The sequence below is a fragment of the Leopardus geoffroyi genome, chromosome C1 (assembly GCF_018350155.1).
Source record: "Leopardus geoffroyi isolate Oge1 chromosome C1, O.geoffroyi_Oge1_pat1.0, whole genome shotgun sequence".
In the NCBI taxonomy this organism is placed as follows: domain Eukaryota; kingdom Metazoa; phylum Chordata; class Mammalia; order Carnivora; family Felidae; genus Leopardus; species Leopardus geoffroyi.
Window position 1 is genome coordinate 157,156,682 of NC_059328.1, and position 12,805 is coordinate 157,169,486.

Here is a 12,805-nt window from a genome sequence, read left to right on the forward strand (position 1 = left end):
TCCCCTGCTTGCGTGCTCTCTCTCTCTCTCTCTCTAAAATAAAATAAAATAAAATAAAATAAAATAAAATAAAATAAAATAAAATCATCCTCTTCTTACTCTTCTATGTTAGTAGGATATATACCCCAGTGAATTCAATATTTTTAATATGAACCACTTTGTCCCCCACCAAACACACACTTTGTTTATTCATTCAACTTTTCCCCAGTTTTACTGAAAAATAATTGACCTACAACAAGTTCTAGTTGTACAGCATAATGATTTACATATATTGTACAATGATAGCAGCAGTGTTTTTGTTGGTATCATCTCATATAGATGCAATAAAAAGAGAGGAACAGAAAATTTCTCTTTGTGATGAGAACCCTTAGGATCTACTCTCTTAACTTTCTTGTATATCCTACAACAACGTCAGCTATAGTCATCATGTTGTACATTACATCCCTGGTACTTATTTATCTTATAACCAGAAGATTGTAGCTTTTGACCCCCTTCTTCCAGTTCTCCTTCCTCCCACCCCTTTGCCTCTGGTAATAACTTTATTTGTGTTGTCTTCAATTTCTTTCACCACTCTTTTATACTTTGCAGAGTACAGGCCTTTTACCTTTCAGCTAAATTTATTCCTAAGTATTTTATTCTTTTTGATGTAGTTGTAAATAGAATTGTTTTTCTTAATTTCTCTTTCTGCTAGTATGTTATTAGTTTATAGAAATGCAACAGATTTCTGTGTATTAACTTTGCATCCTGCAACTTTACTGAATTCATTTTTTTAGTTGTGAAAGTTTTTTTCGGTGGGAGCTTCAGGATTTTCTATATATAGAATCATGCCATGTGCAAATAGTGACAGTTTTACTTCTCCTTACCAGTTTGAATGGCTTTTTTCTTTTTTCTTTTTTTTTTCTTTTTTTCTTTTTTTGTATCTAATTGCTGTGGCTCAGACCTCCAGTACTATGTTGAATAAAAGTGGCAAGACTGGGCATCCTTATTCCAGATCTTAGAGGATAAAATTATAGCTTTTCATTATTGAGTATGATGTTGTCTGTGGGTTTCTCATATATGGCCTTTATTATGTTGAGGTATATTCCCTTTATTCCCACTTTGCTGAGTTTTTATCATAAGTGGGTGCTGAATCCTGTCAAATGCTTTCTGTGCATCTGCTGAGATGTTTATATGATTTTTATCCTTTATTTTGTTAATGTGTATCATGTTGATTTGTGGATATTTAACCATCCTGACATCCCTGGAATAAATCCCACTTATCACGGGGTATAATTTTTTAAATGTATTGTTGAATTTGGTTTGCTAATATTTTATTGAGGATTTTTGCATCTACATTCATCAAGAATATTGGCCTTAATTTTCCCTCTTTTTTTGTGTGCCTTTGTCTGGTTTTGGTATCAGGATTATGCTGACCTCCTAGAATTTGGAAGCATTGTTTCCTTTTCAATTTTTTGGAATGGTTTGGGAAGGTTAGGTATTAATCCTTCTTTAAATGTTTGGTACAATTCACCTTTGAGGCCATCTGGCCCTGGACTTTTGTTTATTGAGAATTTTTTTATTATTGACTCAAATCCATTAATGGAAATGTCTGCTCAAATATTCTATTTCTTTAGGAATTTATCCATTTCTTCTAGGTTGTCCAATTTGTTGCCATACAATAATATGGTCTCATAATATTTTGTATTTTTGTTGGTTGTAATTTCCCCTGTTTAGTTTCTGATTTTATTTGAGCTCTCTCCCCCAACCTCTCCCTCCCTCCCTCCCTCCCTCTCTCTCTCTCTTTCTCTCTCTCTCTCTCTCTCTCTCTCGTGAATCTAGCTAAAGGCTTATCAAATTTGTTTCTCTTTTCAGAAAACCAGCTTCTTATTTCATTGATCTTTTCCATTGTTGTGTTAGTCTTTATTTCATTTATTTCTGCTCTGATTTTTATTATTTCCTTCCAGGTACTAACTTTGGACTTTGCTTGTTCTTATTTCTTTCGTTCCTTTAGGTGTGAGTTTAGATTGTTCGAGATTGTTCTTATTTCTTGAAGTGGCCTGTATCACTATAAACTTTCCTTTCAGAACTGCTTTTGCTGCATCCTATAGATTCTCAAAAAATTGCTTTCCATTTTCATTTGTCTCAAGGTATATTTTTAATTCACTCTTTGATTTCTTCATTGACTATTGGTTGTTTAATAGCATGCTGTTTGGTTTCCACATGTTTGTGGTTTTTTTCCATTTTTTTTTTCTTATAATTGACTTCTACTTTCATATGGGTGGGGTCATAAAAGATAGTTGACAGGATTTCAGTCTTCTTAAGTTAATTAAAACATGTTTTATGGCCTAACATCTGAACTGACCTGAGAATGTTCCATGTGCACTTGAAAAGAATGGGCATTATGCTATTTTCCAATAAAATGTTCTGTGTGTATCTTAAAGACCACCTGATCTAATGTATTATTTAAGGTCACTGTTTCTTATTGGCTTTCTATTATAGATGATCTATGCATTGATATAAAGTATTATAGTTCCCTACTATTATTACTATAAATTTCTCCCTTTACGTCTGTTAATATTTGCTTTATGTATTTAGCTACTCTTCTGTTGCTTGCATAGATATTTACAATTGTTACATCCTCTTGTTAGATTGATCCCTTCATCATTGTGCAACATCCTTCTTTGTCTCTTGTTACAGTCTTTGTTTTAAAATGTATTTTCTCTAATGTTACTACCCCAGCTTTTTTAGTTTCCATTTGCATAAAATATCTTTTTCCATCCCCTTGCTTTCAGTCTGTATGTGTCTTTAAATCTAAAGTGAGTCTCTTGTAAGGAGCAAATATGTCTAGTCCACGTACATTTAAATTCATTATTGAGGTGTGTACTTATTGCCATTTTGTTCATTGTTTTCTGGTTGTTTTGTAGTTCTTCTCTGTTCCTTTCTGCTTCTCTTGATCTCTTCCCTTGTGAAATGATGGCTTCCTTTGGTGCTATGTATGTATGAATTCTTTCCTCTTTATTGTTTTGTGTATATATTATAAGTGTTTGGTTTGTAGTAACCATGAAGTCCATCTATAATATCCTACATATATAGCAGTCTGTTTTATGTCAATTATGAAGTGCAAATACATTCTAAAACACTATTTTAGAATGCCACCCCACATTTTATGTTTTGACATCATATTTTATATCTCTTTATTTTGTTTGTCTTTGAATTAACTATTTTACATATAGCTGATTTTACTACTTTTGTCATCTAACCTTTATACTAGCCTTGTAAGTGGTTGATCAACTACCTTTACTATAACTTTGCTTTTTACCAGTGAAATTTTCTCTTTCGTAATTTTCTTTTCATTATGGCCTTTTTTTTCCTGCTTAAAGAAATTCTTTTAACACTTCTTGTGAGGCCAGCTTAGTGGTGATGAACTCCTTTAACATCTATTTGTCTGGAAAATATCTCCCCTTCAATTCTGAATGATAACTTTTCCAGGTATATAGTTTTCTGGGTTTTATGTTATTCCTTTCAGCACTTTGAGTGTATCATGCCACACCCTTCTGGCCTGCAAAGTTTCTGCTGAAGAATCATTTGATACTCTTATGGGTGTTTCCTTGTATGTAATTATTTGCTTTTCTTTTGCTGCTTTTATGATTCTGTCTTTATCTTTAATTTTTGACATTTTATTGTATTTTTAAACTTTATTTATTTTGAGAGAAAATGTGATTGGGGTGCGGGGGTAGAAGAGAGAGAAAGAGAGAGAGAAAATCTGAAGCAGGCTCCAAGCTGTCAGCATAAAGCCTGATGCAGGGTTCAATCTCACAAACCATGAGATCATGCCATAAGACAAAACCAAGAGTTGGATGCCTAACTGACTGAGCCACCCAAGCACCCCTATTTTTGAGATTTTCATTATTATTTCTCTTGGTGTGAACCTCATTGGGTTCATCTTGTTTGTAGCTCTCTGTACTTCCTGGACCTGGATGTCTGTTTCCTTCCCCAGGTTAGAGATATTTCCAGCTATTATTTCTTCAAATATGTTTTGTGTTCCTTTCTCTTTTCTCCTTCTGGGACACTTTTGTTACTAATATTTATATGCTTTATTTTGTACTAAAGGTCCCTGAAACTACCTTCATTTTAAAATTTTTTTTTCTTTTCAACTGGGTGATTTTCACTAACCTATCGTCCAGTTTGCTGACCCATTTTTCTGCATTCGTTAATCTGATGTTGATTCTTTCCAGGGTATTTTTCGTTTAAGTTATTGTATTCTTATGCTCTGATTGGTTCTTTTTCATATTTTCTACTTGTTTGTTGAAGTTCTTACTATGTTTATCCATTCTTCTCTTGAGTTCAGTGAGCATCTTTATGAGAATTACTTTGAACTCTTTATAAGGTAGATTGCTTATCCCTACTTCATTTAGTTATTTTTCTGAGGTTTTGTCTTGTTCTTTCATTTGGAATATATTCCTTTCCCTTTTCATTGTGTCTTAATCTCTATGTTTCAATATATTAGGTATACCAGCTACATCTCCCAATCTTGAAGGAGTGGTCTTATATAGATTGTGTCCCGTGATGCAGAAGCACAATCTCCCCTGGTCACAAGAACCAGGCACTCCAGGGATGTCCTAGGTGTGAACTGTGTGCACCTTCTGGGTGTGGTTGGGCCATGACTGCTGCAAGTATGTTGGTGGGTGGGGCAGCCCCCAGCCCAGCTGGCTGTGAGTTCTGGCCATGATTCTTATGGGCACACTGATGGGTGAAGCTAGCCCCTGCTGTAGCTGGCTGAGAGGCCCAGCTGGCTCTCTTGCAGGTATACTGGTAGGCAAGGCGAGCCATCAGTGTGGCTGACTATGGCTATTGAAGGTGTGCTAGTGGGCAGGGCTGGCACCCTACCCCTGAGGCAGGAGCCTCTTTGGTAGGGACTTAATCCAGGCCAAGACCATCTGCCCAGTACAGGAGGGTGGGAGCTGCTTTCAAGGGGTGCCTGCTGGAGGAGATGTGTTGGACTAGAAGAATCCACAGGCGAATGCCAGGGATGGGCAAGTGGTGATAGTAAGGTATATGGAGGGTGTTAGTAATGGTGCCTTCCAGTGCTGGGCCACCAAGTAAAAGAAGTGTAAAAAAATGACACCCATCAGAATTTCCATTCCCAGAGAACTTTCCTACAGATCCCTGCCTCTCTGACACATTCTTTTCAATTACTTAATAGATCTCTTTCCTGTATGGGCTGGATGCTTTCCAAACTGATGTCTCTGTGCTGGATCTCAGAAAGAGTGAACTTGTGGAAAGGCTCCTCAAGGGTGAGGTCTCTGTTTCCTATAGCCCTTCAGCTCTCCTGCAGTTAAGCCCTACTGATTTTCAAAGCCAGATGTTATGGGTTTTCTTTTTCTGGTGTAGGTCCCCAGACTGGAGTTAGGCCTATTATTTTTCAAAACCAGATGTTAAGGGGGTTTAACTTCCTGGTGTAGATACACACCAGGGCAGGTGTGCCTTTTGTGGGGCTTGAAATCATCACTCCTCAGAGAGGACCTTCACACCTGTGATACTCCTCCCATTTATGGGTTACTGTACTGGTAGTCTGAGTCCTGAAGACTGAATCTGTACCCCTCTTATTCTTCTCAATGTGATTCTTTATATCTTTAGCTGCAGAAGAGCTATTCTTCTAGTCTTTACGTCGTTCTCAGAGTTGCTCTGTATGTAATTACAGCCTTGGTGTGTTCATACAAGGAGGTGACCTAAGGAGCTAAGGATCCTTCTACTCTGCCACTTTTATCCACCTTCCCTTTGCCTTTTTTTTCCCACTATTTAGTTGTATGAGTCAGTTATGTATTTTGGATATTAACCTTTTATCAGATATATGGTTTGCAAATATGTTCTCCCATTCTGTATGTTGTCTTTTCACTTTGTTGATCATTTCTTTTGCTATGCAGAGCTTTTTAGTTTGATTATTTTTTATTATTCCATTTGATTATTTACTTTTTTTCTGGTTGAGCTTTCTGTGTGATTTGCAAAAAATTGTTACAAAGACCCATGTCCAGGAAATTTTTTCCTTTGTTTTCTTCTAGGAATGTCATCATTTGAGGTCTTACATTTAAGTTTTTAATTCAGTTGTAGACAGTTTTTGTGAGTGGTAAGATAAAAATCAAGTTTCATGATTTACATGTGAATATCCATTTTTTCCAGCACCATTTATGAAAGAAATTGTCTTCTCCATTGAATATCCTTGCCTCCTTTGTCATATATTAGTTGACCTATTAGATGTCTGCTTTAATTCCTATACTTTAATTCCTATAGCTTTATAGTATAGCTTGAAACTGTAATTGTGATGCCTCTTACTTTGTTCTTATCTCTCAGAATTTGTTTAGCTATTTGGAATATTTTCCTAAAATGTCATCCAAACTAAAGTGTATTTTTTTCAATTTCTATAAAAAAATATGCCATTTAAATTTTGATAGGCATTGTGTTGAATCTATATATGGTTTTGAGTAGTATTGATATTTTAATAATACTCTTCCAAACTGCAAACCCAAGATACTTTTCCACTTATTTGTATCATCTTCAGTTTCTTTCACCAGTCTCTTGTGGTTTTCAGAGTAGAGATCTTTCACCTCCTTGGTTAAAATTATTCCTACGTACAGTTAAAACCTTGGTTTGCCAGCAGCATAGCAGCATAATTCCTTCCAGAAACATGCTTGTAATCCAAAGGATTTGTATATCAAAGCGAATTTCAAGAACCATTGGCTCAGTTGTGATTATGTGACATTTGGTGTCATGTATTACTTGTATTGCAAGACATTGGTCACTTATCAAGTTAAAATTTATTAGAAATGTTTGCTCACCTGGTGGAACAATCACAGAACAAGTTACTCACAATCCAAGGTTTAACCATATTTTACTGTTTTGATGCTATTGTAAATTAAATTGATTGCTTTATTTCTTTTTCAGAAAACATAGAAAAACTGCTGATTTTTGTATGTTAATTTTGTATCCTGCAACATGACTGAATTTGTTGATAAGTTCTAACAGTTTTTTGGTTGAGTCTTTAGGATTTTCTACATATAAAATCATGTCATCTGCAAATAGAAACAATTTTACTGCTTCCTTTTCAATTTTGATGCTTTTTTTTCTTTCCCTAATGTTCAAGCTAGGACTTACAATACTATGTTGAATAGGAGTGGTGACAGAGGTCACCCTTTTCTTGTTCCTGATCTTAGTGGAAACCCTTTCAAACTATCACCAATGAGTGTGATGTTAGATATGGGCTTGTCATATATGGCCTTTATTATGTTGAGGTATGTTCCTTCTATGCCTAATTTGTTAAGTGTTTTATCATGAACAGATGTTGAATTTTGTCAAATGTTTTTCCTGCATCTATGGAGATGATCATATAATTCTTTCATTCCATTAATATGATGTATCACATTGAACAATCTGCATATGTTGAACCATTCTTACATCCAGGGAGAAATCCCACTTAATCACACTAAATAATCCTTTGAATATGCTGCCACATTCAGTTTTCTAGTAGTTTGTTGAGAATTTTTGCATCTATATTCATCAAAGATATTGGCCTGTAATTTTCTTTTCTAATAGTATCCTTATCTGGATTTGGTATCAGGACAATGCTAGCTTTGTGAAATGAATTGAGGACTGTTCTCTTCTCTAAGATTTTTTGAAAGAGTTTGAAAAGGGTTGGTGTTAATTTTTCATTAATGTTTGGGAAAATTCACCAGTGAAACTATCTAGTCCTGGGCTTTTCTTTGTTAGGAGATTTTTTGATTATTGATTCAATCTCCTTAATAGTAATTGATGTCTTCAAATTTTCTAATTATTCTTGTTTCAATCCTGATACATTATATTTTTCCAAGAATTTTTCCACTTCTACTAAGTTGTCCAATTTGTTGGCAGAGAGTTGTTCATAGTAATCTCTTATGATCCTTATCTCTCTGGTTTCTGTTGTTTCCTTCATTATTCATTTATAAATGTTATTGATTTGGTTTCTCTCTTTTTTCCATGGTTAATCTAAGTGTTTATCAATTTTGCTTATCTTTCCAAGGAACCAGATATTAGTTTGGTTAATCTTTATTATGTTTCTATTATTTCATTTATTTCTACTCTAGTCTTTATTTTTTTCCTTTCTTCTGCTAACTTTGGGCTTAGTTCTTTTTCTAGTTCCTTAAGGTAGAGAGGTAGGTTGTTTATTTAGGATCATTCTTCTTAATGCAGGCCTTTATTGCTATGAATTTTTTTAGAGCTGCTTTTGCTGCATCCCATAAGATTTGATATGTTGTGGTTTTTTTGTGTTTTTTTTTAATTTTTTTAATGTTTATTTATTTTTGAGACAGAGGGAGACAGGGTGCAAGTGGGGGAGGGGCAGATAGAGAGGGAGACACAGAATCTGAAGCAGGCTCCAGGCTCTAAGCTGTCAGCAGAAAGCCTGATGCAGGGCTTGAACCCGCGAACCATGAGATCATGACCTGAGCTGAAGTCGGATGCTTAACCGACTGAGCCACCCAGGCACCCCTGATATGTTGTGTTTTTATTTTTGTTTGTCTCAAAAAAACTTTTTTGAAAATTTTGTTTTCTCAAAAGAGCCTTTACCCCTACTTTATTTCCGAAGTACAGTTTCACCAAGTAGGCAATTTTGAGTTGACAATTTTTTCTTTCTATGAATATGTCATCCCATTCTCTTCTGGCCTGGAAGATTTCTGTTGAGTCACCTCTATGTGACTTGTCAGGCTTACTAGATAGTCAGGAACAAGTTCTATAGTTAGTAATAGATGGGGTCATGAATTCACTTCCCTGCTCTTGATGGGACCCAAAGCCTGCATGGCTTATTGTTTAGGGACCTGAATTGGGCAAGAATGTGCACTGAATTTTCTGGTCAGGTGAGGCCATCAGTTTTGTTCTTCAGTAGGGAAAAGTCACAAGCTGTGTCTCTGCTCAAGTGCACCGTAATCAGGGCTGTTAGATGTCCTACACAGCTTCCCAAATGCTCTGGTTATGTTCACTAGTCAGGCAGACTGAAAGCTGTATTCAGCAATGAATGGAGCCAGGTATTAATTTCTCTGTCAGAGCAGAGGGAGAAGCAGCTCTAAAATAAGTAAAGCTCTTTGATCATTGTTCTAACTTAAGCTGACTATGGGTTAAGTTTCCTGGCCAAACAAGGCCATGAGCTTTGCTCTGCAGATTATCAGTTATGCCTGCCTCTCTCTCTGCTTGCATGTTGCTGGCTTATACAGTTTCCAGGTATTTTTTCCAGTCTTTATGGTTACATGGTACCAGGAGACACTCCATAGCAGGTGGGGTTATGTCTCAGTTCCCTTGTCTGTGCAGGATGATGAGGGACCATATCAGGTCTGTCCCAATTTTTCCCAGATAGGATTTCTTGTCAGGAGAGGCTCACCTGAGGCTATGAATTTATTCCCCTGCCTGGGTGCACCAGGGTAACTCTCCATGCCCAGTACTGGCTTGACTCTAGGAGTGATCAGCTCTGCCTGCTCACCTCTTGACTCAAGCAATGTGGGGCTACACAACTTTCTGGTGATCTCTCCAGCCCCTCTGGCCATACAGGGCCTGGATAACTCTCCCCAGTGGGTGGAGCTATGACTCAGCACCTGGTCTGGCATGGGCAAACTGGGCTCTGGAACCAGGAAAACTCCTCATTTAAGGACCTTAAAAAGGCAGATCTGCACCCTATGGAGTTCCCTGGTCAGAGTGCACCACTGACTTGGTTTTGCAAATAAGCAAGCCACTGGTTGGGATTACTAGTTGGCTTAAGAATTCGTAACTGCAGTGCCCAAGATTCATCTACTGGTTTTTGTAAGTGCCTTTCCCTTCTCCATCACAGTCAGATCCCCAGATTCTCGTTGAGTCCCTGCAGCCCCCATGAGGCAAGACCAGACTAGGGGCTCCTACATAGTAACTCACAGTGCTATGGGTTGGGAGATGTTGGCTGCCTTCCTGGGTGCTAGTTGTCTCTTTCCCATTGGAGGAGCCAGAGGCTCAGGGGAAACATCTCTGCATGGGCAGTGCCATCATTGTGTAGCCACCTCTCTAATTCTTTCTAATTCAGTCTCTCTTGGTTTCTGTGGTACAGAGAGGTGCTATAGCCTCACCCCCATGGTGTAAGGTCCTTTTGGTGGTGTCTCGTTCATAAATAGTTCTTAGTTGTTCTTCTTGTTGACAGGGAGCAACATCAGGAATGTCCATGTCACCATCTTGGTGATGTTGCTCCCCAGATCTGATCCACAGGCCTCACCATTCGTAGCTTATGGCACTCAGCACCAGAAAATGTGTGCTTTCTGTGGGCAGCTGGCAACCCAGGTGGGAAGAAGAAGCTGAGTCCCACCACTCTTAATCCCAGAGATTGGTGAGAAGACAAGGATGAAGGGACTTCTCATTCTAAAACGTGACACCGAGCTCTAATAGGGAAAATTTCTGGTATAAAACAAATCTCTTAAAACATTCTCTCTACAAACAGGGCCAAGAGACCTGGATACCCCTTCATCATTCTGGACAAAGACAAAATAATGAAGTAAAGAAGAACATGGGTGTTAGCTCAGCCACTGTTTGGGGCCCTGGTTCTGCTCCCTCCTCATTTTGGCCACCTGAGTAGATATGCAGTGAGCTGGACCTTAGTTTTTTTCATCTGTATAACAAAGATAACATCTCTAGGAGCTATTATGAAGATTAAATGCAATCTTGTGTGTATAGTGCTTTGCAAGAAATGAGCATTCAGTAAATAGTAGCTATTATTATTGTAGAAGACTTTCAAGTCAGAAGAGTTCTTTTGTGGAGTTTCCAGTTTTTCTGTCAAAACATCCCTCCATTTGGCTCACAGGGACACAAGACCTGTGAGTCCGTAGGTTTCTCATTCTATTCTCTTTTCCTTGTTTTCTCAAATGTCTGAAATCATGCTATAAATAAGTCACTTGGTTTTCAGGAAGAATGAGAGGAAAATGATTTCATTAAGCTTCTGCAGCCCTCTAGATTATGAATAACTTTAATGGCCAAAAATGTTTAAGCATGAGCTCTCTTCAATGCACCACTGCTCATGCCAACCCCACACAGTCTTTCATCATTATCCCAAAGTTGTTTGGTTCAGGTCTTTGAATGGGTCTGAAATCTCTGGACACTATGGGATGATGGGTTGGCTCTGAAAACAGCCTGACCATCAACAATCTAACAATCATAAAATAGCCATAAAATGATGTTTGTGTTTGCTGTAATACTGGCATTCTTCATGGAGGCCAAATAAATTGTGGAAGCGCCACAATGTTGGGCAGTAAAATCTGGATAGTTCGTCAGATGGACCAGCCTATAGAGACCTGCAAGGGAAACAGAACCATTCTTTCTAGATGAAGCAAATCTGATAAGCATTTTCAGTTTCCTGGCAAAAGTCACATTGCGAGATCTAGGAAACCAAAAGACCATCCCTGTTCCCATTTACTCCTTTAAACAAGTTCTTGCTGGGCACATTTTGGGAATTAGGTTATACTTGGCCAACAGATGTAATCAGTTTAATGGAGGCAGTCACTGATCTAAACAAGATTTTTTTTTTGTAGGGATTTTGAAAAGATCATCATAGAACTAAGCATTGATATGTAAATGTGGCATTACCATTCTCATCTCTCCAGGCTGAGCCATATTAAGGTGCCTTAAGCCACCTCACTCTGGCTCTAAGCCAGGATTTCCACACTGCCTAGTGTGGTCTGTGTTCCAAAATGTCCTAGTTTTCTCTGCTTTTTGTTCTCATCAGGAAGATGTTTTCCATTAGAGACTGAAAGAGAGTGATGAACTGAAATCAATTCACAATAATGCATCAGTAACTGAGTTCTAAGCACCATTCCTATAGAATTTTCACTTTAAAAGATGAGATCACTTAAATCAAATTCATAATATTGGTGACATTTCAGGCTGAATAATGAGGATAAATAAAGTTTCAGAAGGGTGCTCTCTTGGTCAGATTTTTCTGAACTATTCCTGTTGTTTCATAGCTTTTTACATGATTTTCCTTAAGAATTCATTTATTCTTTAATTGGTATTTGCTGAGATACTAAAATATTTTGATCACTATTCTGGGAGTTTAAATACATCAGTAAACAATAGATCTGTAACCTTGGGGAGCAGAATGAGAGACTATATACCAGACATAAAGTACATTTTAAAGAGTGTTAGAAGGTGATACCTACTTTGGGAAAAGAGAAAAGCAGCAGAATAAGGGGAATTAAGAGTGCTGGGTAGATGGATTAATTTGCAAATTTATTTTTTTAATTAAAGTACAATTGACATACAATATCTCATCAGTTTCAGCTGTATATCATAGTAATTATGTATATTTTTATACATTATAAAATCCCCACAGTAAGTCTAATTATTGTCATCATACAAAGTTGCAATGTTACAATGTTGTTAACTATATTGCCTATGCTGTATATTACATCCTCATAACTTATTTCTATTATAAATGGAAGTTTGTACCTCTTAATCACCTTCACCTATTTTGCCCACCCCCAACCTCCATACTGTTTTCCATACTGGCTGCACGAATTTATATTCACACCAACAATGTATAACCTTCCCTTTCTCTCACAATCTCACCAACACTTGGTATTTTTGTTGTTTTGGTACTAGTCATTCTCATAGGTGTGAGATGATACCTCATTGTGGCTTTGATTTGATTTTCCTGATGGTTAGTGATGTTGAGCATCTTTTCATGTGCCTATTGACCTTCCATATGTTGACCTTTCCCATATTTGGGAAAATGTCCATTTAAATCTTCTTCCCATTTTTTAAATCAGGTTGTTTAATTTTTAGCTATTGAGTTATA